Below are 23686 nucleotides of genomic sequence, written 5' to 3' on the forward strand. Positions count from 1 at the left end.
ATGCTTACGCACTGACAATGGTGGAGAGTATGTTTCAAAGGCCTTTCAGGACTTTTGTGAGTCAAAAGGTATAAAACGTGAACTTACTGCTCCTTACAATCCTCCTCAAAATGGTGTTGCTGAGAGGATGAATAGGACCATACAAGAGAAGGTCAGAAGTATGTTGTCTAATGCACGGCTGCCAAATGGGTTTTGGGCTGAAGCTGTATCAACAGCTGTTCATCTTGTAAATAGATCTCCTAGCAAGGTTTTGCAGAAGGATTCAGTGCCAGAGATGGTATGGTCAGGCAAAATGCCCTCATACAAGTATCTCAGAGTCTTTGGTTGTGAGGCATATACTCACGTTCCAAAGGAATTTAGGAACAAACTTGAGCCAAAGAGTAGAAACTGCATCTTTCTAGGCTATGGTAATTCTGGTGAGATGGGGTACAGACTTTGGGATCCCAAATCCAGAAAGGTTTTCCGCAGCAATGATGTTCACTTTAATGAATCCAAATATCATTCTAAATTAGAAGAGTTGTCTTCCAAGAAGATGGACCTGCACGTGCAAGACAAAATGTCAAGGCTCAAGAGGAGCAAGGGCAAGATAGAGTGGAACCACAGGTTGTGGCTGAGCCTGAGCCACCTATTGTGCTTAGATCTGGACGTGTCAGGCGACCTCCCGATAGGTTTGTTCCATCTATGAACTATGTCATGTTGACTGATTGCAATGAACCTTCATGTTACAAGGAAGCAGTGCAAATGAAGGACTCCGGGAATTGGCAATTAGCCATGCAGTCAGAGATGACAGCTCTGCATAAAAACAAGACATGGAAGCTAGTTAAATTACCACAGGGCAAAAAGGCTCTACCTTGTAAATGGGTTTATAGGTATAAGATCACCGCTCATGATAGTCAGCCCAAGTACAAAGCAAGGCTTGTTGCCAAGGGCTTTAAGCAAGAACAAGGCATTGACTTTGATGAAGTCTTCTCTCCGGTGGTCAAGATGACTACATTGAGATGCTTTCTTGCATTGGTTGCCATATTAGATTTGGTGTTGCACCAAATGGATGTCAAGATAGCGTTCTTGCATGGTGATTTAGATGTGGAAATTTACATGCAACAGCCATAAGGGTTTGTTGAGAAAGGCAAGGAAGATTGGGTATGCCAGTTGTTAAAGAGTCTTTATGGCTTAAAACAATCACCGAGGGCATGGTACCATAAATTCCACAAGTTTATGCTTTCTCAAGGATACAAATGTAGTGAGTTCGATCACTGTCTATATACAAAGAAAGCTAAGGATGGTAGTTGGCTGATCCTTATTTTGTATGTTGATGACATGTTGATTGCTGGCAAGCACTTGGAAGAAATTTCAGCTTTGAAGTCAAAGATGGCAAAATCGTTTGACATGAAAGACATGAGAGACAGATCAAAGAAGTTGATTTGGTTATCTCAAACACAGTATATTGACAAGGTTTTGCAACGTTTCAATATGGAGAAGGGAAAGGCATTGAGTGTTCCATTGCAACCATATGTGAAACTTAGCAAACAAGATTGTCCTGTGTCTAAGGAAGAAAAGGCTGAAATGGATAAGATTCCATATGCGTCTGCAGTGGGTAGTTTAATGTATGCAATGATTGCTACTCGCCCAAACATTGCATTTGCAGTGGGAGTAGTAAGTCGATACATGTCAAACCCAGGCAAGAAACATTGGGAGGCAGTGAAAGGAATATTGAGATACCAGAAAGCTATAAAGAGTATGCGTATATGCTATGGGAGTCAGGAGCTAAGTGTAAAGGGTTTTACAGACTCAGATTATGCAGGTGACTTAGACAACCAAAGGTCTACATCAGGGTATGTCTTTACATTGGCTGGTGGAGCAATATCATGGCGTTCTAGATTACAAGATTGTGTTACTCAGTCTACTACAGAGGCTGAATATGTTGCAGCATCAGAGGCATGCAAAGAATCAATTTGGCTTAATCGACTAGTAACAGATTTGGGAATCAAAGAAGAGATGCCTGTGTTATATTGTGATAGTCAAAGTGCTATACAATTGGCTCACAATCCAGTTTATCACTCAAAGACAAAGCATGTGGATGTGAAGTATCATTTCATCAGGGAAATGCTCGAGGATAAGCAACTTCAGCTTGTCAAAGTTCACACCACAGAAAATCCTGCTGATCTACTTACAAAAGGACTTCCCTCAGAGAGCTTTGCGCATTTTCGCAAGCAGTTAGGTGTAGGGTAGTACATCACTTCTCTACATCGCTTGTATATTAGCTTGTATAGTAGCTTCTCTCACACTTAAAGTACCACATTGGACTTTAAGTGGGAGGTTGTTGGGGTATAAAGCCCAATGTGGTCGCCCAGGTAAGTGGGCGGGCCGCCAGGTATGTACACATATTCTTTTGTAAAAACCTAATAAGAACTCACTATGCTCTACACATTACAGTAGAGCGAGTTCACCATATCGTCGTGCTCTTCTTCTCGCACTCTCTCTCTCGTGTCGCACTTCTGCTCGTACTCCTTCAAACGTTTGTTCTTTCACAAACACGATGGGGATCGATTGTGGAAGGTTGCATGTAGACCCATGCACCTGCTTGAAAAACCTGAGGTTCCCATTGCTGCTCCTCATTCTTCGAGTTGTGGAGAACCATACTTTGAATGATGGGTTTGGGGCGTCTATTTTGACCATTGTTTGCCATGGATGCTTAAGTGGGAGCTTGAAATTGCAATGGAGAGCTTGGGCAAGGAGGAGGGAGAGAGAGTGGGAGCTTAAAGTTGCAATGGAGAGCTTGAGGAAGGAGGAGGGATACAGAGTTTAGAGAGAGAGTGGGAGCTTAAAGTTGCAATGGAGAGCTTGAGGAAGGAGGAGGGAGACAGAGTTTAGAGAGAGAGTGGGAGCTTAAAGTTGCAATGGAGAGCTTGAAGAGGGAGGAAGGTGTAAGAGTTTAGAGAGAGAGTGAGAGCTTTGTGTTATGGAAAGGGGCTATGGAGGAAGGGAGTCTTGGGAAAAAGGTTCTAGAGTGAGAAAATGACTTTTTGATCATAGGGTAGGTTTGGGGGGAGTTTTGGATGGAATATTTTAAATTTTTTTTTTTGAAAATTTTAAAATTTTAGGGTTTTTGCAAAAACGTATCTATGGACCCACCACTCCGCCCCTCCCCCCTCCCCCCTTTCCCCCCCTCCCTCTTTTACCCATTCACCTCCCTCTAGGATACAAAGCAATAAATGAGTGGACAACCCTATTATTCTCTCTACTTTCTTAGGTTCTAGACTTATATACATTGCTCTCTTCCTATTGGTTGGAGCCTAATTAACCTTAATCCTATATGGCCCAAAGAGAGTCCATATATTTCCTAATGTCAATTGTTGTCATGTTCTCTAAATTCTCTCTCTTGCAAAAGTATTGTTCATGCCAAGTTAACTAATTGCTATGATTATGTTGCTATCTTCAACTATGTTCACCCGCTATGCTCACAAAGTCATTTCTCAAAAGTACTCTCATTCATTTTCGCTACTCTCAAGTTAAATAGGCCAATTCCATTACATAGTGCCTACTCAATTGTTGTTGTACAGGGAAAAAAAGTCCTTTAGTAACATATCCACAACCTAATCATCCTGCGAATCGATTGCCCCTATACACATTCTCAAGAACCACAATTCCGGTTTCACAGTAACTCCTTTTATGGAAAATTTATCCTCTTCCATCTCATAGTAAGATGTGCAGTTAATTATTCCACTAACAGCACGATCTTTATCTAGCGCCTCAAGAAACTTGTGAGTTTTTGCATCTATTATCTATTTAACATAATATGGCAGAGGGGTCTCCCTTTACACATGACGCAAGCTACGAGATGAAGGCTAAATTCCAAAAGAGGGAGAGAGAAAGACAGAGAGAACATGCAATAAGGAGGGAGAGAGGTGGGGATGGAATATACAGATGCAAACACAAGGAGGCTAGAGAAGTTGGAATGATTTCGATCTACCATCAAGCGTGCCCAGCAGAAGCTGCAACTTAGCTGCATCATTCGGTAATTCCTAATTTCTATATTCATCAGCTCCATCCTGTGTATCACGAGGTCCTGAGGACTCCTTTCATTGAGGATACAGGGTGCCATGTCAAGCTGGAAAAAGAAATAGGTGCCCAACACCAACATCCTTCCCATCCCAAGGACATATCATACCATGACATTGAGCAGCAGAAGAAACCAGCTTCTGCACATCAGATGGAGCTGGACGTTAAATATCCACACCTTGATCAGAAGTGGCAGACATGCTAGCCTCTGCAAAACATCGACCTAGCCATCACAACAAGAGCATTCATCCTCCATCCCATCACAAGTATGTACAGAAGCAATTACCCCATCAAATTCATAAGGACCTTTTGCAACAAAACCCCCAATTTATGCAAAAGTCTCCTGTACTCTCCAGCTACTCTTCAGATGTAACTGGGCAACAAGGTTTTTTGTCAAGCTCATCCAATCTGTCTAGCTGGCCACTGGTGAAGTGCACGGCAGAATGCTCCCATACACACCCCGGGGACTACGCAAGTGCCACTCACCTACCCCTGCTCGACATGAGCTTTTGCAACAGAAGAGGTGCAAGGCACGCGAAGCCATGGATGCGATCTCTTAGACTATCTTCTTTGATGATGCTTACAGCACCATAAGAGATTTCTTGGACTCATCAATTACTGCAAGCCAAGTAGGACAGCCACTACGCCCTTCTCATCTGATCGGCTTTCGTTATGCTCATCACGTACATCAACAACTAGCTCCAGTAATGTGGATTTTGTTAGGAATCACCCTTTCTTCAATTGTAGGTAGCTAGGACCACATATTGAAACAAGAAGATGTCTTCATGAAATCATATGAGGCACTACGTTTCTTTCAAGGGTATGTGATGGTTGACTACTTTGTTGGTCATGTAAAGTGAGAGAGAGATGACGAGAGATAGGGCGGGCACATATAGGGCTAGCATTTGGTGAGGGAAGGGAATGATCAATGCTGATAAAGTAGTCGTGCACATGCAAGGAGGTTGTATCTAGAGAGTGTGAATCAGCTCAAACCAAAAGTCATGAACAGTCTCTGTCGTTGGGACAGGGCGAGCCTCGAAGATGTGAAAGCAACGGGCTCGCCAGATGAATCAGAGTGTCTAGCTACAGACGAACTCCCAACATGCCTCTCTCTCATTGCACCACTCCTGGGGGGGTAAGCTTTGTTGCAAGCTGAAGTGTACGTAGGTTGATTCACTTTGATCACTATCATCTTGCTGGTGGAAACCAACTCAAAGTGGAGCGCAAGGCCCGTGAGAGTGCACTAGGCTGCAACACCCCAAGTGTATTGTTGAGTTGTGGGAAAAGCTGGCATTAGCCAAAGAACTCGAAGCCAAACCTGTTGTGACATGGGGTAGTTCTACAGATAGTGACACTAAATTTCCAAAGGACGTCCACAAGTTGCATAGGTTGTCGAGAAGCCACTATGTAATAGCCAACTCCCAACTATGTATTAACCAAATTGGACAATAGGATCAAGTCTTCCAAGTTAGTTCAACTTCAATAGCCTGAGTTGCGTAGACAAGGGTTGAACGAAGACAGCTTTCGGGGGTGCATCGCTTCAAGTTTGTCGTGCTAAAGAAAAGTATGCAACTAAAATGGCCTCACTATTGATTGAAATCTTGCAATAAGAGAACGATATATAAGTCTAAAGTCCTTTACCTTGGTGAAATGGTTGGGAGAGAGAAATCGAGGGGGGGGGGGGGGGGGCAGGTTCCCTCATTTGTTAGTAGGAATTGATATAACCCCAAGAGACATGAGAGAGAAGAATAGAAGAAAGGAGAAGTCTGAATGTTGTAGGAATATTCCCTAGAGATATGTTGTAGCTATTTCATTGGACTAGGATATGTAATAGTCTACTACACAATTGGTCATGAGAGAGGGAGACGTAGCAAATGACATCGAGCTATTTCATTGGACTAGGATATATATTAGTCTACTACACAATCGATCATGAGAACATGAAGTTGTTTGGTTGATGTCATTGGTCGTTCATGCCACAACGAGACTTGAACCACCTTGACCCCTCTTATCGTTAGCATTGTGTTGACACACAATGGGTTTTGTGCGAAGAATAATCATTGAGTATGACCTGTAGATGTTTCAGTTTTACACTAGACACACATATCCAGTTGTGTATCAATAGTACACCTCAAGCATTTGAGGTACTTATGAAAGGAGGTTGGATCCATTACATTTTCATCTCAATGACGTAATTGCAGGTACAAAATGGTGTCATGGTAGCACCCATTATCCATTGAAGAGTTGGCCTCCTACATCCATGGATGTCAACCACCATGAGTTGTGGAGACAAAATAGGGTGGGCCAATTGCCCTCTTTTTTGCTGAACGCCTTGCCGAATAGGTGCATGTGCAAAGCCAGAGAGAGAGAGAGAGAGAGAGAGAGAGAGAGAGAGAGAGAGAGAGAGAGAGAGAGAGAGAGAGAGAGAGAGAGAGAGAGAGAGAGAGAGAGAGAGAGGGGGGGGGGGGGGGGGGGGGGGATGGAGAGAGGGAGATGTAGCAAATAACATCAAGCTATTTCATTGGACTAGGATATGTAATAGTCTACTACACAATTGTTCATGAGAACATGAAGTTGTTTGGTTGATGTCATTGGTCGTTCATGCCAGAACGAGACTTGAATCACCTTGACCCCTCACTTATCATTAGCATTGTGATGACACACAATGGGTTCTGTGCGAAGAATAATATTTGAGTATGACCAATAGATGTTTCAATTTTACACAAGACACATATCCAGTATGTATCAATAGTAGACCTCAAGCATTTGAGGTACTTATGAAGATCTCCTGTTGATAGTACTATGCTAATGACAATGATTTTTTTTTCATGCTGATTAATGCATCTTTCTAGCTTCATCCATCAATAAGAAGGTGGTAGGGGTAGATAGAGCACTTTATAAGTTTGCCAGAAACTGATAAATTACATCCATGTCAATATTGTTTTCTTAGCGAAGCAGGGGTTAACCTCTCTCTGTGTGAATACTCTCTTGTTTTCTTTTTCTTTTTTGCAAAACTCACACATGTGAGTGAAATTATATTAAAAACGTCTTGCTGAACACGAGCCAAGGCATCAAGCTTGCCAATCCCATAACAAACCCAAGAACACCATCTAAATACAAAAAGTTATGGCCAACACAGTGGAGGCCAACCATGCTAATCATTAACAGATAGGATCACAAACCAATTACAGGGGATTCCACCATGATGCACTCCTCCCACCAGTAACCACCATGTCTCGAGTGACCAACAAGAAGATCCACACCAGCTTTACTTAAAAGAAATCAAATCGAAACGAGAATACCTTTGTGGATCTAGCAGATAATAGCCTTGCATAAGGGGAGATCCCATCCACTCCATCACCTCAAAGAGAGTCCCACCACACACAACATGCCTCCGCATCACAGTATCCCGTTCGGACCATACCGACCGCATCAAGCTTTAAGGGGAAGTGCACCCCGCAATGAAACAACCTCCTGTGCCACCTGTCATGCCACAACTTCCTAGCATGCTGGAAGCTACAGATCCATCAATTCCATCTGCAGACGAGACAGGAGGGAGGGGACGACTCCACCCTTGTCCAAAAACCCGAGGTCAATCATGGCCGCTTTGGGGAGAGAAGAGGAAGCGGCAAGGCGTCCCTCCCTAGGACTAACCCCCAACCCCCGCAGCACAACCTCCTTCCCCCATCGCCAACAGCTACTCCCAAGTAGGCTGAGTGCCTGCAGCATCTGCACGGGAGCTTCCTGCTCAAAGCGAGATACATACCTGCTCAACCCTAACAGGGGAGATCTCAACACTAAGACACACAAAATTTCAATACTCTCCTTATCTTAATCCGAAGGGACCTCAAGATCTATCTAAAGAGAAAAGGACAATTGGTATCAAATGTTTGCAAGCATAAGTGAAAAATTACAATTTTATAATATATATTCGCCACAAATGATATCTTCTCTATATCCCCACCTCCTCTCTCTCTCTCTCTCTCTCTCTCTCTCACACACACACACACACACACACACACACACACACACACACACACACACACACACACACACACACACACACACCGAAGATAGAACAAGCATTTGAGCGTGGGTAAAGAAGTGTTCATTGTGTATGTGTCCTGGGCGTATAAAGATACACACACACACACACACACACACACACACACACATGTGTGTGTGTCAGTGGTAAGAGCGAGCAAGACCCGCCAGTAGGTGGGTCGTGCAAGCTAGTTCCAAAAAAATTGGATGAATGAAATTTCTGTCCAAGTTGGTTCCCAGTGGTGTAGCTCCACTAAACCTCACTTGCACCACAACTTCTCAACATCAGAAACATTACAAACCCCCCCTCCGTTGGCATGAGAGTTTATGAAATGGACCATTATCCATCATCATCAAACAAAGTATAAATACCTGACACATTTTCCAGAATAAACTTAAGATGTGCGCCATCAACCACTCAACATCAACAACATTGCAAACCCCATCTCCGTTGGCATGAGAGTTCATGAAATGGACCATTATCCCATCGTCATCAAACAAAGTAGCAATCCTTGACACTTTTGCTAGAATAAACTTAAGATCATTGATGTGGTATCCATTCACTTCGAAGGCCATAGACACAATAGAAGACGATGTCATGAAGCACCAACGGAGCGAGATCGTACGCAAGCTCTATGCCTATCTTCGACTCTGCGATGATTTTGTGGAAATTGATGGCGGAAACTTTCTCGAGAACAATCTCAAATTTTGCAAGATCAAAGAAGCATTGAAGGCCATTACTCTATATGATACTTTGAAGCTTTTTGGCCAAGAGATCCCTGATGCTACTGGTTTAGTAATTTGCAAATTTTGTGTCGGGCGAGGACTGCTGATAAGGATACCCTAGTGGAGCTTGCACAATGAATTAAGTCTCATGAAACTCTGGACCAGGTGGATGCTAGACGGGTAGGGGTAGCCAGTGGGAGCCAGTGATTGGAAAGATTTTGCACCTATATGTAGGTGTGTTGAGGGCGGAGGGGCAGTGGGGAACACGTATTTAGCTTGTGGGTAAAATGGGTGAGCATAGTTAGCCTATGGGTAAGATGGGTCGGCATATTTTGCCTGTGGGTCATCCTTGGGATAAGCAGGGTAGGGAATGGTACGATACGTAGGGATGGCAAGATGCGATGCATATTTTTGGGGTTAAAGAGGTGGCATAGAGGGTGGAGGTTGTGCATATAATTGCCCCTCTGTTGGCCCTGCACCATCATAGGATTCGCTACCGCTGCTACTTTACTTTATCTTGCTCGGTAACCTCGCCTGTCTTCCTTCCTACTGAAGGCGGTCCGGGGCGAGCAACAAGAAGAGTGGCCTCTAAGCACCCTTCTAGGCTCCCGTGCTGCTCAATTGGGTTGGGGTTGGAAAAAACAACAAACACACACACAAACCCGCAACCTAACCCTACACAAATTTGGGGCACCACCTAGTTTTGGATGCGAACTAGGACGTGTAGAGAGAGAGAGAGAGAGAGAGAGAGAGAGAGAGAGAGAGAGAGAGAGAGAGAGAGAGAGAGAGAGAGAGAGAGAGAGAGAGAGAGAGAGAGAGAGAGAGAGAGTCCTCGGTCTACTTTGAAATGTATCAACAAGGATCAAACAAACACAATTATATATGTAAGAAACAGAGAGAAAGGGGCAGGGGGTGCTTGTTGCATTAATACCTTCTTACAAATCTGTCATGACCAATCAAAGTGAGATTAGTATTTGTTCAACATAGCTTGAGTAAATTACACCACAACACATCACAAGAAATGCCACCCCAATCACTGTCTTAAGCCAAGGGAGTCCTCTCCACCCTGTTGCCCTCTTACAGTTTATGGAATTTATGGCTGAATTGATGACAACACCCAGAGACAAGCTATCAAGAACATAAAAAAAACACCAAAACACTCACACATCATTTTTGTCCATTACTTCACTTTGGAAGAGAGACAAGTATACAAGCTTAGTCCAAATCCACCCTCCTTGATTCAACAAATGTTGGGCTTACACTAGTAGGAGAAATGATAGATTTCCTACTCTCAATTGAATGATCACTCTCTCACATCTCGTAGCTCAAAAAAATATGAAAACATTTGAGGTAAAAGTTCAGCCCACGAGCTACAACTTTTGTTTGTATCACCTTTTCAAATTCGGGGAGCATGTGATCTTTAAAAATTCAGCAAAACCGACTCTTTTTTTCCACTGCACAAAGTCCTTGTGAGGTCCTTCTTTGGATGATTCTTTTGAATACCTCCAAGAGTGAGCCCCCCATGGTGCATGCATACATGCCACATACCCTTGACTTTATTTGGTAGGTCTATAATTGAAGACATTGTTGAGATCATGATATAAGTGAATAGAACAACTAAGAAAATCAAATATTGAGGGGTCTAAAAAAATATGTACGTCAAATATAAATAATATAGGTGGAAAAAATATAAAGGGGTCAAAATAAATCTCTCTCATTATAAGTCTACCATAAAAAGATGAATATTTTTGGTGGTCTAATTTATGAGAGTAATAGAGAATAGATGTAGGAAGGAAAAAATCACAATAGTGAAAAAATATACACATAAATAGAACTAGTTTTTTTGGATTTTTGTTGGATGGAGTTACACCAAAAATAAGAGAAGCTTGCATGAAATTATTTTTATATGGAATAAAGAGTACGCAAAATGGTAAGAAAAAATATGGTAATGTTGAGTCAATGTACATAGCATAAATAACACACCATAGGTAGAAATATTTAAATAAATACCAAAATAATTATGAAAAATCCTTTTATTTAGGCCCTATATACAATGAAATATTTACACACAAATGGGCCATAATATACTTATATTTTTTATTTTTTTATTTTTTTGGCTCAACTAGCACGGTGACTAGCTAATTGAGGGTTTTTAAGAAAATATAGGGAAAGTCCCCTAGCTCACACACGCCTATGTACGGTGAAATGGTAGGGATAGCCACAGTGTTTGGGTGATTTTGGTAGGGTGAGGTAGCTCACTATGAAAATTTATAATAGCCAAAAAACAGCTATCATTAGCCCTCCCCCATGATGATGGTATATTCATGTACCATCATAAAGCATCTTTTCCAAAGAGAGTGCTTCGGAGTCCTTGACGAGATCTTCATTGTTTGGCCCCTCAGAATTTTGGCTAGAGTTACACTCATGCTTCATGGAATAGTACTTACATGAAATAGCTGCCCTTTGACAGATCTTTGGTAGATCGTTTGGTAGAAGGCGACTCAAATAGGGCTTCAAACGATAACCATTTACCTTCCTAGAGTGCTCTTTCCCATTCAAGTCCATAAGTTGATAGTAACTTGAATTGAAAGCCTTCTTACTATGTATGGCCCCTGCCATCTAGTTTCAAATTTGGCATCAAAACGATTATCGAGTCGATTGTCATAGCTTAGCACAAGATCTCCTTCAATTATGCCTTTGTCCTTTAGTTTCTTGTCAAGCTTCTCCTTCGCCTGCATAGCTTTCCTCTTGTAGCACTTGTATGCTGCTTCTCTTTTCCACTCAAGCTCAGCTAAGGTAAGAAGTCGATCCATCCATGCTTCTTGATCATCTTGTGCTGCTTTGCCATGAAGTCGCATTGTTGGAATGTTGAGCTCAGTTGGTTGTAAAGCCTCTTGACCATAGACCAAGTGAAATGGTGTAAACTCCGTGGCTTCCCTATATGTGGCTCGATACGCCCACAAGGCACCATCAAAGAATTCATCCCACAACTTTGTCTTGTTTCTCACCATCTTTCTAATGATGCCTGCAATGACACCATTAGATTTTTCTACCAGACCATTAGATTGGGGATAGTAGGGTGTACTATGACGATGTAGAATGTGAAGTTCTTCACAGACCTCTGTAAGCAAGCCCTTTCTTAATCCTAGACCATTATCAGAAACAATCTCCAAAGGTGTGCCAAATCTACAACAAATGTGAGTGTAGACAAATTTGCTCACTGTCCTCTCATTTACCTTTGCCACACTTTGTGCTTCCACCCACCTAGTCATATAGTCTACAGCCACTAGAATGTAGAGTTTACCATTTTTTGTCCTAGGGAGAGGACCCATAGCATCAATGCCCCACTTTTCAAAGGGTCCATTTGCAAGCACGATTTGCCTTGGACCATAAACCAATCTTCTATTCCCATTTACCTGACAATTGTGACAACTTTTACACCAATGTTGGACATCCAAATGCAGACTTGGCCAAACATACCCCACAAGCAAAATCTTCTTCACAGTTAACTCTTGGGCAAAATGACCACCACATGCCTCTTCATGCAAACCTTTTAGAATGGCTGGAATTTCCTTGATAGTTGGTACTCTTCTGCACACTTGATCCTTCCCTCTTTGATAGAGGGATCCTTCTAGAAAGAGATATGCACTTGCCTTTTTCTTGAGTCTCCTCTTCTGAGCCTTCGTGAAGTCTTGTGGAAACTCACCCTCCAAAATGTAGCTAATAATGGGAGTCAATGACTCCAATCCCTTCCCTCTTTGATAGAGGGATCCTTCTAGAAGAGATACACGCTTGTCTTTTTCATGAGTCTCCTCTTTTGAGCCTTCGTGAAGTCTTGTGGAAACTCACCCTCCAAAATGTAGCTAATAATGGGAGTCAATGACTCCAATCCTTGGTATCTCGGTTGCTTGACAGTTGTTGCCACCATGATGGCCTGCACTTCTTTCTCAACATATGTAACTGCTTGTTGTGCAAGTAAATTGGCATCTTCATTTTGTTTCCTAGGAATATGATATAGTTGCACTTCTTCAAACTGATTAAACATCCTACGAATGGCATGAACTTTTGTCCTTAAGCTTTCATTCTTGCATGCCCAAATGCCTTAAATTTGCTTCACAATGAGAAGTGCATCCCCTTTTACCATGAGACGTTGTATACCTTGCCCAATGCATATCTTTAAACCATGAAGTAGTGTGTCGTATTCTGCTTCATTGTTGCTAGTTGAACCTGGTAGATTGACCTTCTCTTTCATGACCACCTCTCCACTTGGGTTGAGCAATACTAGCCCTCCCCTTGATTTTCCTGTGACTCGTCGAAAAGCTCCATCAAAGAACAAGGTAAAAGCATTAGGAATACTTTTAGGTGGTGGCAATAGTAGGGTTTTTACTTCAGGCACCTTAATCTCCTTCTCATGTACCCTATAAGTAAGGATCCCTGCCAATTGTGCACGCACACTATCTTCTACCTTGAAAGAGTATTGGAACTCTTGCAATTCCATAATCCACTTTGAGATCCTGGTGCTAAGATTCATTTGAGATGACACCCAAGGAAATAAATTTTCTGCTGCAGTGAGAATTACAAAAGGTTTTGGTAGCAAGTAGGATCTAAACTTTCTCACCGTAAACATGAGAGACAGCATCATGAGTTCTGCCTCCGTGTAGCCTCTCTCCAAAGCATTCATGACCCTACTAGCAAAGTAGATGGGTCGCATCCTGGTACTGTGGGGATCTTGTTGTAATAAAACTGCACCAATTGTTTCCTTCCCAACACTAGAGCTAACAAGGAATGTGTACTGCCAACAAGGAGGCATGAGTATTGGTAGCTCTGACAAAATGACTTTAATATTACAAAAATACTCTTCAAGATCATCAGACCATGCAAATTCTACTTGTTGTGTCAACTTTTGCAAAGGGTGAAGTAACTCCGAGGCTAAGTGAATGAAGCGTGACATATACTTCACATTTTGAATGAATGAGATGACCTCTTTGAGATTCTTGGGTGATGGGAGCTCAATAAGAGCCTTTGCCTTTGAAGGATCCACCTCAATGCCTTTATAGGAAACCTTGTGACCAAGCAAGATCACTTCATCCTCACCTATGTGACACTTGTCAGGGTTGAGTTGACCTCCCATGTCATAGAGCTTCTTTAAACCTTCTTCTACCCTTTGTGGATGCAATGATTTTGAGCTATAAATGTAAAAATCATCAATAAAAACCCTAATGGACTTTCCAAAGAATGCTTGAAACACCATGTTCATGAAGTGTTGAAAAGTTGTAGGAGCATTTGTCAGACCAAATGGCATGATTCTAAAAGCATAACAACCCCAAGGAGTGATGAAGGTTGTTTTCCACTGATCTTCCAATGTGACACCTATTTGAAAGTAACCCGAGTAGCCATCACCCACAGTGTACTTTTCATGACCAGCTACCTCATTTAGTATCTCATCCTGAAATGGGAGGGGAAAGTGATCTCTTTTTGTTGCCTCATTGAGTGGACGGTAATCCACACACACCCTCCACTTGCCGTTCTTCTTGGGAGTGAATACAACGGGAGCGACCCACTCTGAATTCTCCACTAGATAAATGAAACCTGCTGCTAGAATCTTTCTTAGCTCCTTGAGTAAAGCCTGCTCCTTGATGACTCCTAGCCTTCGTAGCTTCTGAGCCTTAGGTGTGGCCTCTGGCTTCAACTCAATTTTGTGTTGAACAACATCTACTCCACACACATCGGTGTAGTCTTTAGGAAAAAGCCTAGGAAATTTCCTTAGCACACATTTGAACTCCTCTCTTTCGTCCTTTGTAAGTGTTGTAGACAACATACCTTCTAACATTCCTTCATCTTGCACATTTTGGTTCTCTTGGGAACCTACCTCTTCCAAACCTGGGCAAGAGGTCTCTTGGTTGTTTGGATTAAACCTTACCCTCATGACTTCGATGGAAGACTCCTCTTCAGTAATGCTGCCGCTACTTTCTCCTTATGAAGTGCTATCGGTCTAGCCTTCCTCCGTCTCACATTGAGATGATTCTTCATGGATCTCCTCTTGGCGTTGCTCCTTCATGTCAAAGACAACCTTCTTATGATTGTCATTCCTGCAAATTAGCTTTCCACTCTCCCAATCCTGCAAAGCTCGAATTTTCATTAGCCATGGTCTTCCTAGGATAAATGGGTAACCATTTCCTTTGGTAGACATGACATAGAAATCCACTACCTTCTTAATGCCAAAGGCCTCAACAAAAACATTTTTACAAATGCCTACAAACCTAGCCTTGCTATTATTTTCCATTTTCACTTTGACTTCAGGTGTCTCATGGATGTGCATGCCTAGTCTTTGCATGAGTCCCTCTGTCATGATGCAAATTTGTGCACCCCCATCCACTAGACCTTTCCTAACCAATCTTCCTTTGATGTAAGAATCTAGCACATGTGTAATATCCTCATTCATTTCAGCATGTGTAATTTTTACAACAGGAACACTCTCTTTTATCTTTCTCCTAGTGCTAACTGCCTTTGTTAAATCCCTCCTAACTTGTGGACATAATGCAAGAAACTGAGGCCATGAGATATCAGGACCCTTACCTCTCATGTCTTCCAATAGGTTGTATGGAGCCATACCATGTCCAAGAGGGAAGTCTTGGAGGTTGATATGACATCGAGTCCTCTTAGCTTCCTTGGTATCCTTTGCCTTATTTTCTCGTCCATGGGCACTTTGTGATGTAACCCCTTCTTTCTCCTTACCTTTTCCTCGGCCACGCTTAATGTCATTTGCTTCCATGTCAACCTCATTTGAGTTTGTCACCTCTACCACATGCACATTTGGATCTGTCAAAGGTGGAACTCCTTCTACCCCTTGTGGAGGTGGTCTTGGTCCATTTGGTCTTTGTAGAAGCCTTGGTTGTTGACCAGTTCCTTCACCTACATTCATCACTAGGTAATTCAAGTTAGGTCTCCCTGGCTCCCCACGGGGCCAAGGAAAATTATACATCCCATGTCCAGACTCACCGCAATTACGACATTGCAAGACTCTCCTAGGTCGTGAATCTCTCTCTTCACACTTCTTTGCTTGTCCCTTTGGACCTACAACTTGTGCAAGGTGAATTGACAAGCTGTTTAAAGATTCATTTAACTTCTCGATCACTTCCGCCGTTACCTCTGGAAGATCCCTAGATGTTGATTCTTGTGACTTACCTTTGGGTCTAAGACCTTGTATTGGAACCTCCCCCCTTAAGCACTTGAGTTTCCTATATTTCTCAGCAGCCCTAGTTTCTGTTGCATCAAAGGTAGTAGGTGCACCCGCCTCAACTTTGACCTTAAGGTTAGGATAGAGTCCGGCTATAAACCTCTCCTTCTTTAGAAATTCTGCACCATCGCCAGGGTTAGCAACATTTCGTATCCATAGAGACCAAAGACGTAGAAACTCTTGCTTGTACAAGTACTAGTCATCTAAGTCTTTTTGCTTATGAGAAACAATGTCTTTCCATAGTTTTTGAGTGTTTTGGGGATCAAAGAAGTATTTCTTGAAACGATTCAAAACATCTGTGTAATTCCCCTTAACTTCCTCAGGCAAAGAATCAAACCAAGTGCTAGCATCCTTCCTAAGGACCACCTCAAACATTTCTACACGTTCTTGATCAGTTACTATCCTCTTGCTACGGCAAGACATCTTGAAATTCGCTAAAAATAATTCTGCATCCTCTCCAGGCTCTCCAAAGAAAAGAGGATATCAAGAAATTTGGCGTTGGATCTCCATTGAATTGATTTCAAAGTGACGTGTTTTTGTTTTTTCTTTCTTTGAAAGATTTACATAATAATATTTTCTAAATTGCAATCTATTCTACAACAAAATAAAAATATTCACATCAAATGACCTATGATAATCAACAATAAGAGGTAGAATGACAGGGTTTGGTGATGCGAGAATTTCTCCTACTCTTTGGGCACCAAACATGAACACCATACGTTGTTGAAAATGGATTTTTCTACTAATTGCAATGTTTACTCTAATGTGTGGAGTGAAATGAAAGGGGGAAACCTCTATTCCTGGGCCATTATCCATGGTCTATGCATGAACTAATTCTTAAAACAAAACAAAAATATAGACGTCCAAACTAAGGTCGTACCTAATGAGAGGAAAAAAAAAAGGATTTACTGATGCGTTTATCTCTGCCAACCTAAGACGACCTAAAATTCTACGAATTACATGTTGAAATTGCAACTTAGTACTAACAATTATGTGTACCTTTTGCCTTGCAATGGGAATGAAGGGATCATACAAATTCTCGTGATTCATGCAAGCTACTTGATTATGCTAAAGGTTGAGCCTACACAAAACATACACAAGCCGTCCTTCGTGGGAACACCAATTTGAAGGCGGTCCGGGGCGGGCAACAAGAAGAGTGGCCTCTAAGCACCCTTCTAGGCTCCCGTGCTGCTCAATTAGGTTGGGGTTGGAAAAAACAACAAACACACACACACACACACACAAACCCGCAACCTAACCCTACACAAATTTGGGGCACCACCTAGTTTTGGATGCGAACTAGGTCGCGTAGAGAGAGAGAGAGAGAGAGAGAGAGAGAGAGAGAGAGAGAGAGAGAGAGAGTCATCGGACTGCTTTGAAATGTATCGACAATGATCAAGCAAACACAATTATATATGTAAGAAAGAGAGTGAAAGAGGGAGGGGGTACTTGTTGCATTAATACCTTCTTACAAATCTGTCTTGACCAATCAAAGTGAGATTAGTATTTGTTCAACATAGCTTGATTAAATTACACCACAACACATCACAAGAAAAGCCACCCCAATCACTGTCTTAAGGCCAGGGGAGTCCTCTCCACCCTGTTGCCCTCTTACAGTATGTGGAATTTATGGCTGAATTGATGACAACACCCAGAGACAAGCTATCAAGAACTTAAAAAAAACACCAAGACACTCACACATCATTTTTGTCCATTACTTCACGTTGGAAGAGAGACAAGTATCCAAGCTTAGTCCAAATCCACACTCCTTGATTCAGTAAATGTTGGGCTTACACTAGTAGGAGAAATGATAGATTTCCTACTCTCAATTGAATGACCACTCTCTCTTACAATGGCATAGAGTTCCCTTGCTAATCACCACTAATACAACACATGCATATGCATAAGACAATGAGCTTCCACTCTACAGCTCCTTCTAGACAGGTTGAGCTTGGCTTCTCAAGCTATAGCAGAGAGCTCTTGCTTATGACTCCCCCATTTTTGTGCTAGCTACACCCTCCTTTTATAGCAATTTTGAGGGCTAGGGTTACTCCTCTAACCATGGTTGGGTTAGATTTTCAGCACTTATCTAATTTCTTTTGCTTGGAATTATCAAGAAGTTGGTGGGGATAGATGAAGAAGAGAGAGAGGAGAGAAGTGGAGGTGATAGGACTTTTCATAGTAGGTTAGTGTTAGTAAATTAGTAGAGTTAGTATTTTTATTAATTTACAAATGGAAGTATCCATATAGGATACAAATAAGGAAGAAAAAACTCTTAATAGGTAAGAAAATATGGATTTCTTACAATGTTGATGCTCCAAGTGTCTTGAGTAGGGTCAATTTTGACGCTTGTTGACGGTCCACTAGATTTGACGGTACGTTTTTTCTCCACTCTTGACCTTCCTTGAGAGCCATGGTGATTGAATATTAGTAATCAATCAACATGGTGCTGTCTTTCAAGAGAAGAGGCTGAATTTTGTGGTTTTTTGATAGATATGGGTAATATGGAAGAGGAAAAATGAGACTAGGTGGTCAATTTTGGAATGGAAGTGTGTAGAGGAGACATGAGTTCACCATGGTTTCTCTTATTCTTGAAGGTTGAGAAGAAGGTGAGTAGGGTGTAGAGAGGAGTGGTGAGAGAGGTGGGGATGATGAGTGGAGAAGTGTGTGTGAAAGAGGAAAATGATAAAGTGGAAGAGGGAGTGTGGCTACATAGCATGGGCAAACTGGGGTCCACCAATAAAATCATAGCTCACATCTCGTAGCTCAAAAAAATATGAAAACATTTGAGTTAAAAGTTCAGCCCACGAACTACAACTTTTGTTTGTATCACCTTTTCAAATTCGGGGAGCATGTGATCTTTAAAAATTCAGCAAAACCGACTCTTTTTTTCCACTGCACAAAGTCCTTGTGAGGTCCTTCTTTGGATGATTCTTTTGAATACCTCCAAGAGTGAGCCCCCCATGGTGCATGCATGCATGCCACATACCCTTGACTTTATTTGGTAGGTCTATAATTGAAGATATTATTGAGATCATGATATAAGTGAATAGTACAACTAAGAAAATCAAATATTGAGGGGTCTAAAAAAATATGTACGTCAAATATAAATAATATAGGTGGAAAAAATATAAAGGGGTCAAAATAAATCTCTCTCATTATAAGTCTACCATAAAAAGATGAATATTTTTGGTGGTCTAATTTATGAGAGTAATAGAGAATAGATGTAGGAAGGAAAAAATCACAATAGTGAAAAAATATACACATAAATAGAACTAGTTTTTTTGGATTTTTGTTGGGATGGAGTTACACCAAAAATAAGAGAAGCTTGCATGAAATTATTTTTATATGGAATAAAGAGTACGCAAAATGGTAATAAAAAATATGGTAATGTTGAGTCAATGTACATAGCATAAATAACACACCATAGGTAGAAATATTTAAATAAATACCAAAATAATTATGAAAAATCCTTTTATTTAGGCCCTATATACAATGAAATATTTACACACAAATGGGCCATAATATACTTATATTTTTTATTTTTTTATTTTTTTGGCTCAACTAGCACGGTGACTAGCTAATTGAGGGTTTTTAAGAAAATATAGGGAGAGTCCCCTAACTCACACACGCCTATGTACAGTGAAATGGTACGGATAGCCACAGTGTTTGTGTGATTTTGGTAGGGTGAGGTAGTTCAGTATGACAATTTATAATAGCGGAAAAACGGCTATCACTACGTCCTCTACTCCATTGAGTACAAAAAGCTTGTGTGTCTTCGACCGCCTCTCTCTCTCTCTCTCTCTCTCTCTCTCTCTCTCTCTCTCTCTCTCTGAGCACACTGAGTGCCTTGGGTTGCACGCCACACAATCGGAGGCTGACGGGAGTGAAGAGGGGTCGACACGTGTTCAGGGGAGGGCGCCGGAATCCCTCCCCCTTTTACAATAGTATAGAGATATATATATGAAGTAATATTCAAGTATAAGAATGTGTTATTGTATTATGCTACTATGTACACTCGATTATTATGAAGTAATGTATGCAAGCTATGTTTCTACAAGCGAGTGCTTGATATACAGAACCTACACTCACCTAAGCATTGATATATACAAGCAGGTAAACCGTAAAATTTCATATGGAGAGACACTTTTCAAGAGAATAAAAGAGTGGCACCCTTCAATTTCTCAACATCTATACTATATATAATGCAGCTTAAAATTTTATAGGAAGGAGAGGGCATCCACATGTCACACTCTGGTTCATTTCAAAGAAAGTCTTAAAAGAACTTTTGGTTTGAAATGCAAAAGTGAAGGGTAAGTAGTAAGTAGTAAGTACTAATAACTATGATGGTAGAAAATGGTAGAAAACAAAAAGACATAGTTTTGAGTTCGAGTTCAGTTCAGTGAAAAATTCAAAAAGCTTAGTACTTCATAGTCCTTGGCAAGGCCTCTATGCCATATATAATGCAACTTAAAATTTTCTAGGAAGGAGAGGGCATCCACATGTCATACTCTGGTTCATTTCAAAGAAAGTCTTTAAAAAACTTTTGGTTTGAAATGCAAAAGTGAAGGGTAAGTAGTAAGTACTAATAACTATGATGGTAGAAAATAAAAAGACATAGTTTTGAGTTCTGAGTTCAGTCAAAAATTCAAAAAGCTCAATACTTCATAGTCCTTCGCAAGGCCATGGAGTGAAACCCCAGCTAATATTTGGGCAAAGTCAATTTCACAAATATAAAAAAGTTTCTTCAGAGTAGATTCAAACAGGAAGTTTTCCAAAATAATCAGTATCTTTTACAATGCACCTCTATTTCCTTAAATTTTTCAAGAAGATTTTTTTCTTCTCCCCCTCCCTTCAACCAATTGTTTTGAGTTTTCAGCTCGCTCAAGGCAAATCTAAGACACAATTTTTTTGAACACTGACTTCAACTTTCAAATTTGAAGGGTGACTACTTCTGTTTTTGTAAAGGGTTGCTCTACTTTACATTTTGAAGGCCATAAAGAACGCCAAGCAATACATGGCATGTGCATGCTCAAATGGGATCAAGAATGAAGGTGACGGATCATGACATGCATGCATTGTAGACCATGCCATTGAGAATGAAGGTGACGGATCATGACATGCATGCATTGTAGACCATGCCATCGACACACGAATTTACAAATCAGCCCACACTTACTATGTAATGCATTGGACTACCATGAACTTTAGCAAAAGCATATAGACGTGATGGTTAGAGTCCATGCCTTGAACGGGGGAAGTCGTGGGTTCGACGTGCAAGGTGAGAGATAACCTTGACTTGCTCGAATTTACTTGCTCGCCCGAATTTACTTTTTCTCATTGAATTTACTCAACAATTTGAATTTGATGATCCGAATGACCCCCCCATCCATCCCATTTGAATCTGCTTGTGCTAGATAGTGCTGAGGATAAAGAACTCCCTTTTCCTTTCTATACAAATGCAGACCTAGCCTTGAAATCTATACTTGAGCTTCAAAAAAAGGTAGAACTTTTAAAGATTCCATGCATTGTATAATGTCGAGTTAAAATATCGCACTTGGCACCTCGATGTATAATTGTCCTTCTAGCCCCGAGAATGTGCACATTGTACATTGTAGCTTTGTGAAAAGGGACATAGTCGAATGCTCTCAAAGTTGAATTGGTGTGTGTCTGTGTGTGTGTGTGTGTGTGTGTGTGAGAGAGAGAGAGAGAGAGAGAGAGAGGGGTCTCGAATAGGACCTACCAAAAAATAAAATTTTAATCAATAAAATCTTAAAATAAAAAATTGCACAATAAAAATCTTTTGAACTTTAAGTTGAAATTCAAATAATTGACGATATTTACACTAAAACTTACAAAATTTTATCGAATTTCTTCAAGGCAAGCTTGCAATCTAGCAAAAATTTTGCAATTTTAGTGGTAAAAATACACTAAAGCTTGGCTTGCTGCAAACATTGAGAATCTCAAATAGCCCCAAAATGGAAGAGCATAATAGACATAGAAAAGTTGAATCCCCAGTATATCCATGATCACTCTCTCACCACCTCGAGGACATGTTATGCCAAGAAAGGATGGGCACACCTATTGAAAATCTATTACAACCTCCCATGGGACACTGATGTGTGTGTGTGTGTGTGTGTGTGTGTGTGTGTGTGTGTGTGTGTGTGTGTGAGAGAGAGAGAGAGAGAGAGAGAGAGAGAGAGAGAGAGAGAGAATTTAAAGTGTGACTCTACTTTTCCTATCGAAGGCTATAAAGAAAATCCAGCCCTCAAATTTGTTTGACGGGTGACTCCACTTTGATATTTCATCTTACAGATCTTAACACTAGAATGGTAACCTAACAGGACATAAAAGTGTCCTTTCAGGGTTTTGGGAAAAAATTCCAAAACCATAGTAGATCCACTCATTTTGAAAAATCCTTTCATGAGCTTATAGTTCAATAACTACTACATATGGAAAAAACGAGAAACTTGTAATTTTTCTCATCCCTTGGTCACTACAAGCCTCCAAAGTTGACGGACCGGTGCATTTTGCCCAAAACAACAATTTCTTACGGTTGATTGTATAAATAAGAGTGGAGATTTTTGTAGGACACGAGATAAAATGCCCCGTTAACTTCAATGGGTTGGTGACCAAAACACATGGTTGCTTTTACCTCACTAATTTTGTTTTTGAAAAGAAAAATAGGTTCAAAAAAGTTGCATTCTTGCCATTCTGCGGACCTATCATCAAAGTTTCTATAGTCACGCTCAATATAGATACTATATACATGTTTTCTTAGTTCCCTTTGGGCCTTTGGATTCAAAAGGAGCCATGGAGCATGTCAAAAGAATAATGGATCTCTTACAATTGGAACCTTGGGAGCAATGATAAAGTGCTAAATACAGCAAACATGAAAAAACTGGGTTTAGCATTATGACCTCTAGAAACCCATAGAAACTACTCAGTATCTAGCCAAGTTTGTAGTCTATGATTAGATATGGTCACTACCTACAAAATACACACAATTGGCCTAAGAAACTAGCAATATTGAGAAAGTTATACTTGCTACTCTAAAATGTATCGTATTCTTCAGCAATGAAAAAACTCAACCATCATCATATACTATGCTATATAGCATATTAGGTCTCCCAAAACTCAAGGAATATTAGCTTTATGTTATACATTACACTTACACAATCAAAATTGAATTTGGATATCAAGAAAGCCACCAAAAAAATGATAAAAGTGCTAATTTTGGCCAAAAAACAGGATTATGCAATTCTTGTAAATTGGTCAAACCTTTCAATTTTAACACTTAGCTCTCTCTACAAGCATCAAAACATGTTGAGAACAATGAAGGCCTAACCTCTAGCCATCTAAACCTCACAAACATGAAGTTTAGAGTGGTATAGTTGCCAAAAATTGAAAAAAAGCCAAAAACAGGACCCATTTTTTCAGTCAGTTTAGGTTCAAAAATGTTGTGCAAGAGTAAGGTTAATGGTGAGATCGATACTAAAGAAAAAATGCTAAGTTTTTTTCAGCTCATAAGGCAACTTTGTGGATATATAGCACCTAGTAATTCATTTTCATACTCTTCAAAAAATTAAGAAAAATGGTTACTTAACAGGACACAAAAGT

The 23686-nt window shown here is 40.8% G+C and overlaps 2 pseudogenes; one reads left to right on the forward strand and one right to left on the reverse strand.

Annotated features, from left to right (window-relative positions):
* The first annotated feature begins 3796 nt into the window (after window positions 1-3796).
* Window positions 3797-4810, forward strand: LOC147447157 (uncharacterized; annotated as a pseudogene).
* A 2765-nt stretch (window positions 4811-7575) lies between these two features.
* LOC147447158 (uncharacterized) overlaps window positions 7576-23686 on the reverse strand; it is a 124831-nt pseudogene continuing 108720 nt past the window's right edge.

The sequence above is a fragment of the Adiantum capillus-veneris genome, chromosome 11 (assembly GCF_014529385.1).
Source record: "Adiantum capillus-veneris isolate H3 chromosome 11, ASM1452938v2, whole genome shotgun sequence".
Taxonomy (NCBI): Eukaryota; Viridiplantae; Streptophyta; class Polypodiopsida; order Polypodiales; family Pteridaceae; genus Adiantum; species Adiantum capillus-veneris.